Source organism: Choristoneura fumiferana, chromosome 24 (genome assembly GCF_025370935.1).
Source record: "Choristoneura fumiferana chromosome 24, NRCan_CFum_1, whole genome shotgun sequence".
NCBI classification, from domain to species: Eukaryota; Metazoa; Arthropoda; class Insecta; order Lepidoptera; family Tortricidae; genus Choristoneura; species Choristoneura fumiferana.
This window is the reverse complement of record NC_133495.1, coordinates 13,337,407-13,347,321: the sequence shown is the minus strand read 5'-3', so window position 1 is coordinate 13,347,321 and position 9,915 is coordinate 13,337,407. Positions and strand designations below refer to the sequence as shown.

The 9,915-nt window shown below is 39.1% G+C and overlaps 1 protein-coding gene across 1 annotated transcript in view; it reads right to left on the bottom strand.

Moving 5' to 3' along the window:
- Window positions 1–6,476, bottom strand: part of LOC141441719 (uncharacterized) — a 162,232-nt gene extending 155,756 nt beyond the window's left edge. The window contains 1 exon segment of the mRNA XM_074106546.1: window positions 6,386–6,476. The gene's annotated coding sequence lies outside the window, so the exon portion shown is untranslated.
- Between the last annotated feature and the right edge of the window lie 3,439 nt (window positions 6,477–9,915).

The window sequence follows — 9,915 nt, the reverse complement described above, 5'->3', positions numbered from 1 at the left end:
GCATATTAAAAACAACATGCATGCATCGCCTGAGCTTTAGAGCTGCATTTGGCATGGAGCCCACAACGTTGCCAAGGTCTTTCGGCTTTGCCGATTGCGCTGCCAAAACAAAATGTCAAGCTCCTTAACGGTCGAGCCAGGACTATACGCGGCAGGCGGCGCAGAAAGCTAATAGAATAGACCGCCAAATCTCAATATCGGTAATTCATAATTAAAGCTACAAAATAAACAAAGTAACGTTAAAGCTAAATCAGTTTGGAACAAGAGCGAGAGTTTCTTTATTACCTGAACGAAGACACAGTACTTAGGTATTGAAAGTTATTAATTTCTCAACATTGTTTTACTTTGGAAGCTTGTCTTTACCTTGTGCTAGTTTTCGACCCCCGACAATACCGGAGGTTTTTAGCTTTTCTATGTTGGTTATATTACGTTATTATCCTGGAAAATTGAAAGTTCCTGCGGGACAGACGAAGTCAGGTTAACTGCCAGTAATTCTAGATGCTTGATATGTTTGTAAAGGTGGGTACTGACCAACGTTACGAGGTGTAATGTAACATGTTGCACAGCGAGCATTCGTGCAGTCAGTACTTAGTGTTACGGGGAAACCAGCGAGCAACGAGCCGCTCGTTGCTCGCTTTGAGTGCTCCACCCGGCTGTCGGTTTTTTGGCGAATCCTTTGACTGTTACGCGGTTCAGTCAGTACGCTGTAACAAGTCAGCCATCTTTACTGAGAGTGGCTGGCGAATATGGAGCACAAGTTTTGACGAGCAACATTACGCAGATTTTGAGAACACAGCGAACATGCTCAATGCGTAACATGCTCGATGCGAATGTACATTTCACCTCGTAACGTTGGTCAGTACCCAGCTTAATACGTCACGACCACACACAACCCCCCATCATTCGCAGCAGCTTAAGTTATAGTTACACCAAGTATTGAAACTGCGTCGACTTGTCAGCGCCACCGCCTGTTCTGACAGGTTGACAGGTCAATTCCAACCGTTTGACCTGCGGGACCGCAAACTTAGGCGCGGCGACCTGTCATGGTACATTTCCCTGATGAAAATCCTTGCTCACTAACACAGAAATATTAGTAAAGGGAAGAGAAATGTTATGGCATGTATTTGCTTCCATAATACACGTCGCCAGTTTCTCGTTTTACCCATTTTTAGGGTTCCGTAGCCAAAATGGCAAAAACGGTACCCTTATAGTTTCGCCATGTCTGTCTGTCTGTCTGTCCGTCCGCGGCTTTGCTCAGGGACTATCAATGCTAGAAAGCTGTAATTTTGCACGAATATGTATGTAAACTATGCCGACGAAATGGTATAATATATTTTTTTTAATTTTAGAGTACCTCCTATTGGCGTAAAATATAAAATATACCTAAACTTGGAATATTCCGTACAAAATACGAAATCCTTAGAAAAATATTACTTAATTTTTTTCGTAATGGCTACGGAACCCTATTTCGGGCGTGTCCGACACGCTCTTGGCCGGTTTTTTTTTGTATTTTTATATCTAATTCTGAAATCGCAACTGCTAGGTTCTGAGACATGAAATGTTTCACAATATAAATTACAATTAGGTATGATGTAATAAACTAAAAACAATTACTTCGCTCACCCACGACCTTATAGTACATTAGTTCCTTGAAGTTCAGTTTTTATAGTTCATTGATAAACCTCCGCAAAGTAACGCCTGATTAAATAAATCATACCTACGATTAAATTTAAATATAATAATAATAATAATAATTTCGGAGCGGCCAAGGTGATCAAAAATATCGACACATGCACTCTAATACCTTAATAATAGAGTGCATATTTTTGACCACCTTGCCCGCTCCAAAAAATCTGATGGCGACTGTACAAACATAAGCCAATGAGGGCTATCGTTTTTTGTCTCACTCGATGGCGCACTGTTGCGTGAGGTTTTTAAGTATGGCTTTCAAAGTCTTTTATTACGGGCGTGAAAACAAAATTTAGATTAAAATCATATTTAATACACCTTAAAACCGTACCATAAAAATATCGAGCATGCCACAGTGTTGCATAGTCCCCGTTTTGTTCGGAAAAAAGGGAGGACAAAGGGAGGACAAAGGGAGGACAAATTGCCCCGGAACGCATATTTGCCATAATTAATTTCAGATATTGCAAAATATTCACAAAATTATTCTTATTATAAATAAACCCGCGTAGCTCACCCAAAAACTATGAGATTTGACATTTCGGAGACCTCACGCTACACTAGCGCCTCTAGTGGCGAATTCATACGCGATAGCCCTCATTTGACAGCAGTTTGTATGGGCGTGTACACGAAATATCGGGTCGGTATTTCCATGTCGGTATTGTCCGTGCGGGTAAATAGTTTCACCCACTTAAGCGCAACTGACGAGCACGGAGTTAAATCAGAAATCAAATACCTAAAGGATTCGCTGTCATCGTTCATCCACCACCTCTCACATTTCGTTTTCTAGATTTTTTTTACCGTATATATAACTACCGTACAACGGCAAAACCTAGTAGACACTGGCAAAATTGTCCGCCAATGGACAGAGCTATATTTAAAAAAAAAGAACAACAACAAATATCTAAAATCTCTGACTTAGCAAAACATATCAAATTTTTATGAAATAGTTAGTACTAACGTAAAATAAAAACAACACACTTAAGGTATCTGAGATTTCAGTTCACAGTCACACCTAGATTAGATTAACACCTAGTATATTGCGAATTCCCATTGGAATTTAATAAAATCCAAGAATTTCATTACAACTGCCAAATTCCACAGTTCTAAAGACGCGTGAACTTCAAATTTTTTATAACTCCATCGCTTAAAACTGAAACAGACTCCTTCCGTGAAAAACGACTGAAACGTTTTATGGCTTCAACACACGGAATCAACAATAGGTAATAAACAAAACTACTTCAACTTCAATTTATTATTCGATCAAGTTATTTGTGAAGTTCCGAAACCCTAGTCAGTAAAGTCAACTCCTTATTTGGGTGAGGGTGTAGGGTACTCTTGAACAAGATACGGTTCACATGTTTGACTTAACCCTAATACAAAGCAGGCCCTGTACTACCAACTGCAAAATTCTAACTTCTTATCTTGCCGTCCCGCTGACGATTAAAATAATACGGTATTTGACTATTTTGTATATGTTTTATAAATTAAAACTACACAATGCCTGTTATCGAATAGAAAAACTATTTTTAAGCTACCTTTACAAATAACAAAGTTATAAAGGTTTGAAATTCAAGATTAGACAGAGAAAGACATACTGGCATGTGGCGTCACACGCCAGTACCGCCATACTTGCTGCATAGAGAAAAGCGTTTGAGAAAGAGACAGGTATATAGAGTTTTCAAAAAATCACTATAAATCCAATTTTCAACAGATTTAAATTTTCACTTCGCTAAACACTATCTGTATGTCTATATTTTCATAATAATATCAAGATATGGTAAAAACAGGAGTTGTCAAATACCGTATTCGATGGGTCCTATGTATAAGGGCCAAAGTGTTTTTTTTTTTCAATTTTGGGTTTTATGCTACTATATATATTTAGATAGTGGATTAAAAAAACATTGTTATTCAATTATTTTTCGAGTTATCATTGAAGTAAAACGGCCAAGCTAGATGCAATTTTAACGTAAAAGGGCTAAACGTACGTTTGATACTTTTACGCGGTAAATCCCGGGCGTTTTTTTTTATCTGTGGGCATAACTGCCCTTTTTAGGTATTAATGCTACATCGTAATGTGATTGTATTCCTTTTTTTTATTTCCCCAAGTATCTTGGGTAACGTATTTTTTACCAAAGATTTTAAGGTTGTACGCGTATATGAGTCAAAGTGCCACATAGATCTTTTTACTGTCTTTTTGTACAAAAGTTTATTTCCCGGAAATTCACGTATATGGGCATATGTACAATAACTTTTAATGAAGAAATATTTTATTAAAATTATTCTTTGTGATTCAAGTACAGAGTACTATTAGCTAGTGTGGCAAATTTAAGAAGTCTCGGATACACCATCTCTGAGTTACGACAGTTTTTGACTTTGAAAGCCCGTCCTGTAAAGTAACGATTTTACACTTATGCCCTTATACGTAGATTATTATTTAATATGAGAGTGAGAGGGACGGTACGATACGAACTTCGATTTTCGAATTTCGTAGTAGCCGCCCAGGGACAATACCGTTCATCGGGACGAAAACATGTCCTTTATTGGCTTATCCTTAATCCCAGCTCTACATTAACTTGGTGTTTACTCACAAATACTACTACTGGATACGAACATCGACTAATTTCTAATTAGACTCGTTAGTAATTCCTTATTTATCGCCCTTAAGACACAATGTACTATTGTGTCAATGCATGTTATTTAAGTTAATGCGTTGTTACCATCAGCCAAATAAGTGGTCTATAAATTTTTAATCAAATTCCTATCAAATGAATATGTCGCTAAAGTCGAACTTTCAAGTTGACAGACACGTCTATTGGCATTATTGTTTTATGGCGTGCAAACAATTATCAACTTTAGGGTGGTAGACCACATTGGCTGAAGGTACATGTTGTGCGATTTTATTAATGCAGACCTTAATGTTGTTTCAGTGTCATTGCAGCATGTAGCAGCGCAGGCGCTATGATATGAAACGCGTCAAAGTTTGAGCTTGAGTGCCGTGAAGTAGGTATGTATGTAAACTCTATTGTACAAAAGAAAAGAAACAAAACACAATTGACAAACTTTGAGATACTTTTCTGGCGTGGTCGTGCCAAAAAGTGTCAAGTTAAATGTGATTGATTTCCCACATCAAGTTCCAACAACTAAGAGGTGAGCCCGGGATCGAGACCACGACAATATGTTTGAGAGGCCCTACTTCAAATCGGGTGGCTTTATATATATAATAGGGGGCCGTCCATTAATCACGTGAAGTTTTTTAGCAACTATTTAACCCCCCCACCCCCTTGGTGATACGCGGTGAGGGTTAAGACTAACAACGACGTCATCCGGAGGATTTGTTAGATTATTTTCCCATAATCATTTTTTTCTTTGCAGCAAAATTAATTTTCGCATTTTTACACGAATTTTATTTTTACAAGCTTGTTCGCGTTCTTTTTGTGTCGCATTTTTCCTCAGTCGCGTTTTTCCTCAATCCCAATCGGTACAGAAACAGTCTCGACGATCTGGCTCCTATCCTGGGTGGTTTTGGCCCTTAGGGTAGATGCAAAACTAACATAACCTAAACCTACCTATGAGCCGTTAAGCCTGGTTGTGTGGTTTAGTGGTGGGGTACATAAGACTCGGTGGGAAACAGGAGCTCTGTGATACCAGGGCTCCATGGACACTGTTTCTGTGTCGATTGGGATTGGGGAAAAATGCGACATAATATAGCTGAATTCCGGATGCGTTGCCGGCCCTTTGCCCTCAGATCTATTGTCAAGAAGACATTAATATCTAAGGCGTATTATAAAGTTAATGATTATATCATGGACAGGGATATTTGGAAATAATTCCGATCCGCATCAGCGATCCCTTCAAATAGCGAACCTACGGTGTTAAAAATAAAGTGGTGTTAAATACTTGTGATGTATATATATCATTTAATAATATTGTAAATCTGTTTAAAAAATATACCTCGTTGAGTTTATTGTCGGATTCTTCTCAACAGAGGTTTTTCCGAACCGGTGGTAGTTTTTTTTTGACATTCATAAGTGCTTGTTTTAGCCTAAATTGAATAAAGATATTTTGACTTTGACTTTGAGAAATGCGTAGGCTCGTTTTTTGAAGATCCCCAGGTTGTAGCGGCCCGTAAATACCTAGGTACTGGCGCTGCAAGCTGATTCCAAATTTTCACCGTGGCAAAAAGTTCCGCAAGGAACGAACTGAAGTAAGCCAGCTATTGAGCTACCACGGTTTTTTACACATACATATCGACGGTTGAAAGGCTAATTAATCTAAGCGAAATTTTTGCGAAAAATTTGAAACATAAGTACCTACTCAGCTCAAACGACAGAGAAAAGTTCACAGATTCGGAACATGTACAATTGTACATTCTCAATCTCTCAAAAAATGACGCTTAGATGAATTAGCCTTTCAACAGCCGATGTACAGACAAGTGTAAAAATATGTACCACAGACTTTTATCCCGACGCAATAAGGCCGTAGTAACATATTTTTGAGTGGTTCGAATGGATACTTATTTTTGCACTTGACTGTACCTAATATAAAAATATTATTATACTGAACGGTAAAAAATCTAGCTCTCAAATGTATGCAGTATAAGGTAATTTTGTATGTAGAGTGGGCCAAATTTTGTGCCGTTGAGTATAGTATGGCAGGATGACTCTACTAAGGTTTTGTGCCTTAACTAAGTACTTACGGTACGTGCGGGGTGAGGGGTATGCTGGTGAGGGGTGCGACGCAGGCGGGCCAGGGCGCTTAACAGCCCGTCCGTGGTCACTCCGGCACCCTCATCTGGGGACAACAGCAGGAGTGCTACAGCACTATGGAGGGCTAGACGGTGCAGTGTGCTGGGGTCACTGGGACCCTTTGCATTTTATTCCTAAATAATAAAGCGCCGAAAATCGGTGCTCTCATAATTTTCGCCAGTCATAATGTACTGTTTGTCATTTTTTTCCCGTAGAAACCATGTTTGTCTCAGAAATGGTTAAAGAAAAAAAAGAACTTAAACTCCTGAACGGAAATAACAACTGGCAACACTAAAATCTGCATAATTTTATAAAATTTAGACATTTGAGTTGGCGGCAGTTAACTTTGTAACTTTTAACGACATTCATTGACTGTTAGGCGATACGAAGTTCGCCGGGTCGGCTAGTTTACACATACTAAGCAGTGAGTCGCGGTTGCCGGTCGCGGTCGTGTGTCGTGGTTGCCGGGCGCGGTTGCCGGTCGCACTTGCCGTTCGCGGTTGCCGTTCGCGGTCACGGTCACGGTTGCCGGTCGCGGTCATTAGTCGCAGTCGCCGGTCGCAGTTGCTGGTCGCGATTGCCAATCACGGACATCGGTTGCGGTCGCTGGTCGCAGTTGCTGGTCGCGGTTGCTGGTCACGGTCACGGTTGCCGGTCGCAGGCATCGGTAGCGGTCCCCGGTCAGCAATATCGGAATTCTACATTTAGATACATGAACCGCATGCACGAATAGAAAAGAGGATTTCTTTTTAATCATGGGTAATATGTGAAAGGAATTACCAATGTGTGCAAACTTTCTTATCCGGACCCACCCATCTTATTATATGACGTATACAAGCTGAATTACTTACTATAATACACTCGGCCATAGTATAAATCCAGTGAATGATCTGATCTACAAACAACGCGCTATGCAATCGAATAAGCGCACTCTCCAAATGCAAACCCTTTTACAGCAATTTAAATAATAGCGAAATCAAACTTACATACAACATGTATTATTTTTATGTCACAAACAGTAAACAGTACATCGAGTAAAATAAGCCGTTTATAGATCATCATCATAATCATAATATTAGTCGTAGGACGTCCTCTCTTGGCCATAAGCCTTCCCCATAGACCTCCGGTTGCTTCGTTTGGAAGCGGCCTGCACCCACCGTGAACCCGCGGCTTTAACCAAGTTTTTTTTATTCGACTGGGATGGCAAAAGAGCAAGTGGGTCTCCTGGTGGTAAGAGATCACCACCGCCCATAAACATCTGCAACACCAGAGGTATTGCAGATGCTTTGCCAACCTAGAGGTCTAAGATGGGACACCTCAAGTGCCAGTAATTTCACCGGCTGTCTTACTCTCCACGCCGAAACACTACAGTGCAAGCACTGCTGCTTCACGGCAGGATTAGCAAGCAAGATGTTGGTAGCAATCCGGGCGGACCTTGCACAAGGTCCTACCACCTGCAAACTGCACCTGCAGTTATCCGTCCATCTCGCTGGGGCGTCCTACGCTGCGCTTTCTTGTTTATGGATCACATACTGGACTTATACAATGTTCCGTATGATTTAGATGCCGGATGCACGGGTATGACCGGGCACACCGGCGGTGACGTCACGCGACATAGTAGGTACCCGCGTGAGTTTGGACGCCCTATATTTTGTTCAGACGCGGATGTAAAGTTTACCTGGAACTGGTTTTAATTAAATTAACTTATAAGTCATAATGTAATGTTTGTCATAATTATTGCTAGTCATAAATTTTTTTCTCGCTGAAACCGTACATTTTTCATAATTTTTTAAATGGTTATTCTGTAGAACTCTATAGGTTAGATGGGTTTTGGAGTCTTTGTATTTTTCATTTCAACTCCAAATTTTGTTACTTTTACGGTCATCCCTTAAAACCCATAACGAAAATACAAACTGAAACATAGATGCACTGAAAAACCAGAAAAATAGACCAGCGTTGGGAATCGAACCCAGGTGCTCGGCAATCCGTGCCACGTGCTATACCGCTACTCATCCACTGGAGGGGGGTATAGACACAGGTTATCAGGTCTTTAGGTTAGGTTAGGTTTGTTTTATAACAATTCAAAAAAAAATGGTTTCAGAGAAAAAAACAGTTATTTCAAACATTATATTATGACTAACAATTTTCTACCAGTCGATTTAGACCCGGTTATAACTTATAACCTTACTCTACTAGCTCGCATACGTGACAAACACTGACTTACAAGATACAGGCCTCGCCTACTTTGTGAGTCAGGATTCAATTTGTTTGTTTCCTTTTTTTTTGCTTGTTTTTTTCCTCTCTTGTGCAATTTTGTCTTATTTAAATAAGTATTTTATGATTATTATTATTTATTATAATTATTACACTTAAAAGCTTATTAAAAAAAACGATCGATTTGATATGATTAAGTATTGATATTGTTCAATCGATCCCAAGTTAGTATCGATTTTTTATGACCGATACTGGTAGGTACATAGTAAAAGTATCAATACTTTTGTGCGTCCCTGAATGCGAGAGCTTGGGCTGTAGTTCCAACGGGGACCCAATGCGGATTGGGAACTAAACAGTGTATGATAATGAGCCAATGACAATGCAGCTAGATAACAAAAAATTACACATTTGCTGATCTACTGAATAGTGTTTTTCCATCGTATTTTGTCGGACAAGTTCGAATTTTCTCAATTAGCTTCAGTAAACTTCAGTAAGCTAGTTGAGAAAGCAAGATAAATACAAACTTTTCCGACAACGTACGATGGCAAAGCTTATTCACTACTACCTATATGTAGGTATGTGTTAGCAATGATTATTTTCCGACGTAGGCGAATTATCACTAGATGACGTTAGTATCAAGAGTTCCGTTTAACGTTACCTACAGTCTTGTTTGCGATTGGTTCTAACTAAACTAATAATCGGTAATCGGTTGCCGATTAAGGTCGACAATCTTTCTTGAAGACTTGTTCAATGAGATTTTTCGAGAGGCGAACTATCCTAGATTATTTAGTAAGTAATTTCCTTTAACGTTACCTATGTCTTGTATGTATTGTGTATTTAATTTTACTATATTTAGTTAGATATAAATGTTAAATGTGTTAAATTGATTAAGATAGTTAGCCATTTAGCTCATATGCATTTATATTTATTCACTATTTGTCGATTAAAATTTTTTGGATTTCAAGTGAAGGAAACGGAAAGGAGGACGGTGAAGGAAATAAGTCGTGACTTAACAACTTTTATTTAAACCTGTTTTTCAATTCAATAAAGAGTATAAGTTCCCAAAACAAACTAATCACAAACGCGGCACAAATGTCAAAGTTGTCATACAGAAGTTAAGATACTCGCGCCAACTAGCTCGTCGCAAAAACCTTCATTCTGGTTAAAAGTTAAATTATTATTATTTCAAGTACCTACAAAGACTCATCAACATTAAAACTGGTGTCTCTCTCGCTTTTATATCGGTTCCAGTATCCGTGTATCTTCG